The sequence below is a fragment of the Gossypium arboreum genome, chromosome 3, assembly GCF_025698485.1.
Source record: "Gossypium arboreum isolate Shixiya-1 chromosome 3, ASM2569848v2, whole genome shotgun sequence".
Classification (NCBI taxonomy): Eukaryota; Viridiplantae; Streptophyta; class Magnoliopsida; order Malvales; family Malvaceae; genus Gossypium; species Gossypium arboreum.
In genome coordinates this window covers 82,309,049-82,319,575 of record NC_069072.1, presented here as the reverse complement: position 1 = coordinate 82,319,575, position 10,527 = coordinate 82,309,049, and the positions used below count along the sequence as shown (strand labels likewise).

The following is a 10,527-nucleotide window of genomic DNA, read 5'->3' as shown; positions in this document are numbered from 1 at the left end:
TGTTTATGCTACAGCAGTATCGATCTGATCATTCACATGTTATCTCTCCCACAGAGGTAGAGATCCAGCCTAATATGACATATAGAGAAGAACCAATCAAAATCTTAGCTCGGGAAAAAAAAGAGTTAAGAAAAAAAAAGGTAGCATTAGTAAAAGTTCTTTGGCAACAACGCGGTATTGAAGAGGCTACTTGGGAGCCAAAAGATACTATAAGGAAGCAAGACCCGAATCTTTTTACTGGTAAGATTTTTGAGGACGAAAATCCCTAAAGGGGGGAAGAGTTGTAACAGTCCATTTTTTTGTGAAATCGGAATAGTGGTTTTGGGACCACAAATCCGATCAAAAAATATGATTTATTTTTATTTCATTATACGGTTTGTATTATAATAGGCATGTCATGTGAAAAATTTTAAACGAAAATTTTATCGATTAAGTGCTTAATTACGAGAAGGACTAAATCGCATAAAATGCAAAAGTTGAATTCTAGTAGCTATAAGGATCAAATAGCTATGGAATTCAAAACTTAAGGTCTTTATATGGTAATTAGACCATTAAGAAAAGTATGTAGATTTTTCTTGGTGACTCATCCATAGAATTATAGAAAAAGGACAAGGACTAAATTAGAAATAGCAAAATACTTAATTAATTAAAAAGATGATAAAAGAAATCATCTTATTTTATGTCATCTTCAACCTAAAACACATGGAAACCTTAGGAGACAGAAAAGAAACTTTCAAGGCCTAATTGGGTAAGTTCTCTTGTCCCGTTTTTAGTAATTTTAGTATTTTTAAAATCGGGATAGCTTAATCTCTCTATTTGAGGGATTAATGGGTCATGGATGTATTATGCTGAAAATTAAAAATTTATGGTAGAAAATGAAAGTTTATTGATAGTTAAACAACTTTTACAAAGTGATTTTTGATGAAAACATGATTTAGGGACAAAAATGAAAAGTTGTAAAATTTAATGAAAACTTCTGAAATTTTATGAATACATGTGCTGGAAAATTTGTAATGGGGCTTTGGTTAGGCTTGGAATAGGGAGTAATTTGCACAAGTTTAATTTTTCAGGCCTAGGGATAAAATCGAAATTTATGGAAAAGTTAGGGGCAAAATGGTAATTTTTCCTAGGACGTAAATTGAGTCCATTTAAATATTAAATGTGTGAAATTGACGGTTAAATTCATTTATATAGATTCAAACAACACTAATTCGAGGCTAGATCAAGGAAAAGAAAAGATTTCAAATTAGTAGACTTTTACGCGAACAAGTGTCGAGGTAAGTTCATGTAACTTACTCAGGCATGTAATTATGTTAATTGAATGTTGTGTTTGTATGTAATGTGGTTTATGTTGATATGCTTTACTTGTATGCTATGATAGAAAGTTGATACATACTTGAAATGGTGATAAAGGGTTAAGTCCTGATTGAATATGAATTTCAATGATTATATGTGCTTTCCCTAAACTAATAAGGTTCTGCATTTGTTACGGACGAGATTTAGCTCAGATGAGTGATCCCAATGACCTTGTTATAGAAAGAATTTAGCCCGGATTGGTAATCCCGATATAATATCTCTCAAGCATATGTTATGATAAGGGTTTAGCCTGGACTGGTAATCCTAATTGAGCTTCTCTGAACATACGTTATATAAAGGATTTAGCCTGGACTGATAATTCTGTTATATGATAAGTGTCTTGAGAAAGTGTTTCTTGGTTAAGTTCCCTAAGGGGTACCCTTGAATAAGAAATTGACGGATTATCAAATCATACACTTCGAGTGTACTACTTGTACATCTATCGGGATTTAATGATTCAACGGACATAAAACTCTTAACATGGCATGAAAATCTAGAGATGAAATGATAATGACTTGAAAGAATATTGCTTGACGAGCTCATCTATGTTACTTGATTGATATGAAGATTTTGGTGACTAACATGTTTGATTGATATATGTGATTAGGCAATTTAGCCAAATGGATGAACATAACATTGTATGCCTAGATTTAATAAGCAAGATTAGTAAGTTTGGTTTTCGTTATATGAACTTATTAAGCATGTAATGCTTACTTTTTTTTTTATTTTTCTCTTGTTTATAGTGCTCGGAAGCTCGTAAAGGTTGGAAGATAATTGGAGCATCATCACACTATCAACTAGCATTTTGGGTATAGTGGCATGTATAGGACAACTTGGCCAATAGTTTCTTGAAATGTTATTTTGTAACCTAGCCATTGGAATGGCTAGTAATGGTTCATTTTGGTATGACTAAGTAGATTATTATGTTATACATATACACATGTGTTATGTTATGAATATGTTATCAAAGGTTGCTATTGCCTAAGTTAATCCAAGGTAAGTTTATAATCACCTATGCATGTAATGGTATGCCTTGTTGAATAATGAATTTCCCTACTTTAAATGCTTGGAATGGTTGGTATCAATTGTGTGTTCAAGTGCAGGTCTTAGGTGAAATTTTGGGTGAGAAATGAAGCTAGAAATGGCTTTATTTTGTCCACACGGGTAGACACACAGGCGTGTGTCTAGACCGTGTATGACACACAACCTGGTAACATGGGCATATTATTAGGCCATGTGTCCCCTGCACCTTAATTTTGAGGAACATAATGCATAGAGTTGAACACACGGGCAAAGACACGGGCTTGTGTCTCAACCGTGCGTGCCACACGGCCTAGAACATGGGCATGTGTCTTGGCCGTGTGAAACCTGCACCAAATTTTGAATTGAATTAATTAACCACACGGCCTAGCACAAGGGCGTGTGACATGGCCATGTGTGCAAGTCAGAGAGTCACACGAGGTCGAACACGGCCTCTAACACAGGTGTGTCCCAGGGTCTCACGGGCGTGTCCCTTGGACCACACAGGTGTGCGAGCTTTGCACCTTGGAAAAATTTTGTACTTTGACAAAAAATTCTTAAAGGTCCCGATTAAGTCCCGATTTGATTCTAATGCTTGTATTGGGCCTCGAGGTCCTGATCAAGGGACGTTATGGATGATCTCGATAAATGAATAGTAATTTATGTAGTTTAATGGAAAAATGTTTTGAATGTTCTGGTAATGCTTTGAATCCCTGTTCTGGCGACAGGTTTAGGTTAGGAGTGTTTACACCGATGAATCATGGACTCAGTTTTCCTTACGGTTGAATCAGAGAACTTTCTTCCAAGGTGACACTTTCAGGAATACTTTATCACCAACCTAAAATTATATCTCTTTCCGCTTTTAATTGGCATAAGACTTTTGATAGTTTGAGGCCGCTTTTAAACTGTCTCGAATTATCTTCACATTTTCTTTGATTTCCTGAATCAAGTCAATTTTGTGTATCTTGTTCTCACTTAACTCTATCCAATACAATGGAGTTCTACATTTACGACCATATATAGCCTCGTACGGTGGCATTATAATTCTGGACAAATAGTTGTTATTGTAAGCAAATTCAATCAAAGGCAAGTATTTTTCCCAATTACCTCCAAAATCAAGTACACAACACCGAAGCATGTCTTTTAAAATCTGTATCACACATTTAGATTGTCTACTTGTTTGAGGATGGAATGCAATACAAAAGTGTAATGCCCAGAGCTTATTACAGCTTACTCTAAAATCAGGATGTAAACCGGGGATCTCTATCTTAAATAATGGAGATTGGCACTCCGTGTAGCCTTGCAATCTCAAAGACATATAATTTAGCCAATCTATCCAATGAAAAATTGATAAATCGTAATTTATACATATTTTTATCCCATGCTTAGCACATTTATGGATGGTTTCTCCTTAGATTTGGTGAATTTGATGCTCCTAATTCTTTAATTTCATGTTTTATACTTAGGTGAGCATAGGAGAGTAAAAAGAGAGAGAAACAGGCCGAAAACAGAGAAAATGGACCCACATGGGAAATCAAAACGGCCTAGACTTCCTCACACGTGTAAGCTACAGGGCCATGTCCATTTTGCAGGATCGAAGCACGACTTACATGGGTAGACTACACGCCAGTGCCTATTTAACAGCCTTGACCACGGTCTGGAGCAATCGCACATGGTCGTGTCCCTGTCGAGCCCAAGTATAGTCCTAATCAGAAAAGGCCACTTTTGAGGGCTCTTAGGCATTCTAAAGCCTATTTAAACACCTGAGGAGGCACTTAGAACACACACACGGTATAGGAGGCAAGGAATTACTCAAGGGAAGCTGATTGATCAATCTCAAAAGACGGATTCATCGTCAAGACTGAAGATCCCCTTTCAATTTTCATTCAGGGGTTTTGGGTTTTCTTTATGTTTTGTATTCATTATTCTTCTGAGATGTTTTCTCTTATAATTATGAACTAAACTCCCTAAATACCTAAGGGGAATGAAACCTAAGACAAATCTTGTTATTATTATCTGAATTGTATGATAAATATTTGACTTGTTCTTAATTATGTGTTCTTAATTCTTGTCTTAATATTCCAGGATATTGATTCAAGTTAATGCGCTTATTCAGAGGAGAAAAAGTCCCTTTCATAATTAAGCGGAGTTGACTGCACGCCTAGAGATAGGGTGATAAGATTTTGCAGGATTAGGGTGAAACCTTATAAGGGGATCTATAGATCGAGTTAATGCAACACTAGGGCGTCAATTAGAAAGAGATTTCAATTAATCAACTTAGGGTTAGATGTTTTTAGTCCTGAGAGAGATAATAATATAGCTTAGGGATTTCTACAAATCAAGTCAAATGAATAAATCGTCTGATTCAGAGTCAAATAACAAGTGAAGTCTAGGTGAATTTTTCCTTGGGTATTATCTTAATAAATCGAATTTTCCCAAAAGCTTTTCCTCAATTTCTCTCTGTGCACTCTTAGTTTAGTTAATTAGTTTAGATAAACAAATCCCTTAAATTTTAGGCTAGATAATAAAAAGAAAGTAATTACTAGTACTCTTCGTTCCTTTGGGTTCGACAATCCGGTCTTGCTAAAGCTATACTACTGTTCAATAGGTACACTTGCCTTCATCGTGATAATAGTTAGTTTCAAGAATGATTAATTATAAATTTTGAAAACCTATCACGAATATCACGTATCAAGTTTTTGGCACCATTGCTGGTGAACTAAGATATTAGGATACTTTATTTGCAATTGAAATTTTTATTTTCTTTTCTAATTTTTCTTTTATTGGCTCCTGGCAGGTTTTTATAGTGTATGACTAGAAGAAACCCGTCGGGACCATTACTGTTTGATAGTGAGATCAATCGCACAGATCGCAGAAACTGAAGAGAAATAAGGTGAAGCTTATGATACACAGAGGAAGAGCAAGTGGATGATACTTCAACCACGACTGAGGAGATGGCTGAAAACCAGGAAAATTCGCTACCTCCTACGATTGCCGTCGATCTAGTAAATCAGAATCCTGCTCTACGTACTATGTATGATTATGCTAAACCTTCTTTAAAATGAAATGGATTGAGCACAGTTAGGCCTACTGTTGCTACGAATAATTGTGAACTGAAACCTAACACCATTCAAATGATCCAACAGTTTGTTCAATTTGATGGTTTGCAGGACGAGGACCCAAACGCTTATTTGGTGAATTTCTTAGAATTTTGCGACACTTTTAAAATCAATGGCATTTCTGATGATGCCATTCACCTTCGGTTATTCCCTTTTTCATTGAGAAATAAAGCTAAATAGTGGTTGAACTCGTTACCATGACGGTCAATCACTAGTTGGAAACAAATGACCAAAAAAATTTTATTAAAATATTTTTCGCCGGCTAAAACAGCCAAATTACGTAATGATATCTCCTCTTTTGTGCAGATGGATTTAGAAACACTCTATGATGCATGGGAGAGATACAAGGACCTTTTGTGAAGGTGCCCTCACGATGGGTTACCACTCTGGCTATAGGTTCAAATGTTTCACAATGGCCTGAATCCTTCGACTAGACAAATGATTGACGCAGCTACTGGTGGAACTATCAATAATAAGACACTTGAGGATGCTTATGAATTTATAGAAGAGATGTCACAAAATAATTATCAGTGGCAAGACATGAAGACAAAGTCAATGAAAAAAGCTGGCATTTTTAACGTCGATTCGGTCACCATGCTCTCTAATCAAGTAGAACTTTTGAATAGAAAAATTAACGGTTTTCTTGGTTCTTCACAGGTTCACCCAGTAATACAGTGCGAAGCAAGTGGAGGTGGATCAAGCAATTTAGAATACCCACCCTATGGCCACAACATAGAGAACGAGCATTTAAATTACATGGGTAATAATCCTCGATCTCAAAATAATCCTTATAGTAACACTTACAATGCAGGTTGGAGGAACCACCCAAATTTTTCATGGGGAGGCTAAGGAAATTAGAGACCACCACCTCCAGGCTTCCAACAACCACCCTACCAACAAGAAAAAAAGTCGAACCTTGAAGAGATGCTAACAAAATTCATCTCCGTGTCAGAAACTCATTTTCAAAATACCAAGACAACACTTAAGAATCAACAAGTATCGATCCAAGGGCTCGAAACTCAGATAGGTGAACTCGCTAAATTGATATTTAAATACCCACAAGGTAGCCTGCCGAGTAACACTGAATCTAACCCAAGGGAGCAGCTCAATGCAATTACCATTCAAGATGTGGAAGGGTTAGTTGCACCTGAACCAGAACTGGGGCAAGAAACTGTGGTAAGTGAAGGTAAAGGTGAGGTGGACCACAATGGCCAAAAATAGGTAAGTAAAGAGTACAAACCACGTGTACCATACCCAAATGCGACAAGGAAAGACCACTCGGACGAACAATTCGGTAAATTCCTTAAACTTTTAAAGAAATTACATATTAACTTACCGTTTATTGAAGCTCTTTTTAAGATGCCGAACGCAGTCAAATTTTTAAAGGAGCTTTTAGCAAATAAGCGGAAGTTAGATGAGGCGTTGCATGTAGAGTTAAATGCAATTTGCTTAACCATACTACAGAATAAGCTAGCCAACAAATTGAAGGATCCAGGGAGTTTTACAATTCCTTGTTTAACTGGTAGCTTAGATGTTAATAATGCTTTGGCTGATTTAGGGGCTAGTATCAATGTCATACCTTATAAAATGTTTAAACAACTAGGTCTTGGGAAACCCAAACAAACTAGGATGAGCATTCAATTGGCCGATAAAACTATCAGATTTCCTAGGGGTATTATTGATGACATACTCGTTAAAATTGACAAAGTTATATTCCCAGTTGATTTTGTTATTCTAGACATAGAGAAGGATAGAAACATGCCTTTAATTTTAGGAAGGCCCTTTTTAGCAACTGTCAAAACTATAATTGATGTTGGTACAGGTAAACTCACACTTCATGTGGGAGACGAAACAATCACCCTTCAAGCTCGTAATTCAAATAACACATCAAAAATTGAAGGTGGTTGTATAAATCATACTATTAAATCTGACCATGTGGTGTAACCTACTTTACAGGAAACAGGTTCAGAGAACATACATGAGCCATGTTCGAGTAACGACAAAGGACCTATCTATGAAGAACGAAGCTACAAATCGAGGAACTAGATGAATGGCGGACACATAAACCACGGACACACGATAAACCAAAACTATGCCATGACGAGCTCAATATCTCACCAAATCAATTTAAGGTTGGAGAAAAAGTACTACTAGATGCAGCAGACCCTCGTATTGCCACTTCTGAACATAACGAAGCAATCCCTCTTACGGTACTCAGTATTTTCCCATATGGTACAGTCAAGGTAATTCATCCCAAATTCGGTACTTTTAAGGTAAACAGTACTCGTCTTAAACCTTATGTTGATAAATTTGATAACAGGGATGAGGAGTGTAAACTCCTCGTACCACCATGACCATGCAACAGAAAGGTAAGTTGAGCTTAGACTATAAATAAGCGCTTCTCGGGAGGCAACCTGAGCACTAACGATGTTAACTTCTTTAAAATTTTAGTTTTTGACATTTAATCACTAATTGAGTTATTGAAACACGGGTTTTCTAATCCACACAGCCGGGCATACTGGCGTGCCTTATGTCGTGCTCACACTATGGGAGGAGACACGGCCGTGTGATATGGCCGTGTGAAAACAGGACAAAATTTTTCCTTAACACGGGATGCGATAAGTTGCCACATCCGTGCGACGTGGCCGTGGACTAGTCTGTCAAACCAACACGGGCGAGCGACACGCCCGTGTTGATAAACTGTGGTTAATACTGAAAATTTAGCACGGGCATGCGAAAGCTCGTGTGAATTAACCGTGCTCAAACTGATAAAATACCACGACACGTGCGTGGGAGAAACGAACGAAGTAGAACACAGCCGTGTGCACCCACAGCCCAAGGAACACGGGCGTGGGCCGAATGCTAAACGCGCCCAAATTTAAAAAATCGTGAAACACACGGGGAAAAATTAGGGCACATGGGCATGCCCTAGGCCGTGTGCCCCAAAATCTATATATATACCCCTCACTATTCATCACTCCCTTCCCCAAAATCCCTAACCCTAGCCGCTGCAACTCCACACACCTTACCTACCACGCCCGTGCGCTGGCCATAGCACCACTTTCGACGACCCAAAGCTCCTCCCTCTTGCGCTTGTTCATTTTCTTCCCTTTATTCTCTTCATTCTTTTAATTATTTCATGATATTTTGTTTTATTTTGAGTAAATAATCATGGTTGTAATGATAGAATACTTATGCTCTTTGTTAAGAAATTTGTCATCTTAGTCAATACATTTTGCTACATTCATCCATTTTTCTTGTTTCCATAGATTACATGCTTACCCACACCATATTTCATACTCATCAAACCCATATGCATTCATTCACTAGATATTTCCGTTAGCATTACTCTCATAGTCCTATTCATAATAATGACTTGATATATTTGCTTTGGTTGTTTTAGTATATTTTTCATCTAGTACGTGAGCCCCATGAAATATTCTTATTCAGTTTTAACACGTGTACATTCTTGGGGAATATTTAACTTTGACTTTTCATTGCAGGTATACAATGTCAACCTCACGTGGTAAGAAGACCGATGTCCCCGCCTTGAAAAAGAGGAAAGGAGCAGCGTCATCCTTGAGTCCTACTATGGAGATTAGGCACCCATTCCTCCAGTTTCCCTTGAGACCCCAAGAGGGACTATTTTAGATATCACTGGCCCAACCCCTAGGTGTGGGCTGCTACATTGACTGGGCCGCACTTGAACAAATTCAAATGGCTGACGCGGTCCGAGCCCTTCTGATGACTGACCTGTGGGGGCTCTTCTTTGAGATCATCGAGCCGACGTACCTCGAGATTATAATAGAACTCTGCTCGACCTTCCATCTTCAGGTCACCATGATAAACTTCGACGAGCCTGGAATGGTCCAATCCCGCCTTGGTAGTCTAGTACGCCAATTGAGCATACCGAAGTTTGGAATTGCACTAGGGCTGTACACGAAGGAGTTCATGGATGACAATGAACTCGACACCCTCCATCGCCACATCTACTACTCTCCCTCAAAGTGCTGGAAAGACCTCATCCCTGCCTCGGCCACCTATGATCCTAGCCGCTCTAAGGCATCAGTCCTCGCCCCATCCCTGCGATACCTACACATCATCTTGGCCCACACTCTGACAGGACGGTGAGAGAGCACCAGCGTCGTCAATACTCACGACGCCTATTTCTTGTGGAGCATGGCGAACGAGCATGTCTTCGACCTTGCCTATTTCATTGCCCTCATAATCTGCCATCAGACGGAGCGGTATAGGAGAGGAGTCATCTCTATTGGGCTCTATGTGACTAAATTGGCTCGGCACTTTGGGCTCCTCAACATAGCGGCACAATTATCCTCCCTCACTCTCATCGGCCAAATGTCTCCACAGGGCATCTCGAGCATGCTACATATGAGGATGATCGAGAAACGACGTGGAACCTACTCTCCTCAGTACCACCTCGTCCAGTCCACCGAGGAGGAGGACCCAAAAAACATTACTGATGTTGTCCTTCCACGTCATGAGGACCCACCGTCTCAACCACCACCCATCTATCGTCCAGTTCATGTGACGGCTTCATACTCTGACTTCTCTAAGCGCCTTACTCGATTTGAGCAACAGTGTTTTTAACGCTTTGATCACATTGATGCTACTCCTCATCAAATTTGTCAGCACTTTCACATCTCATCGCCACCACCACCTCGCGAACCATCCGGCGATGACAATGTTTAAAGACTTTTTATTTTTTTATTTTTTTATTTCCACTTTTATCTTTATTTATCTTCTTTAAATACTTTTTATTTTATTTTCCTTTAATATTATTTTAATTTTAGGTTCTATAATTTTTATTGAATAATTTATAGTTTTGTCTATTTCATTACGAGTAATTATGCTTCATTATATTTCCTAAAAAGATCCTGATTCTATCACAGTTATAAAGCGCTCCAAATCTCATCATCACTTAGGAACTAAAAACTCTACTAGAAAAGGTTCTCCACGACTATCATGTCCTGCTCGACCATGACCATAGCTACTAACAGATATAATATTCATT

General features: G+C 38.3%; 1 non-coding gene across 1 annotated transcript; it reads right to left on the bottom strand.

Moving 5' to 3' along the window:
* Positions 1–5,768: 5,768 nt before the first annotated feature.
* LOC128290714 (small nucleolar RNA R71) lies at positions 5,769–5,875 on the bottom strand. The gene has a single exon (XR_008280502.1). It is a non-coding gene; the product is annotated as a small nucleolar RNA R71 (small nucleolar RNA).
* Positions 5,876–10,527: the final 4,652 nt, after the last annotated feature.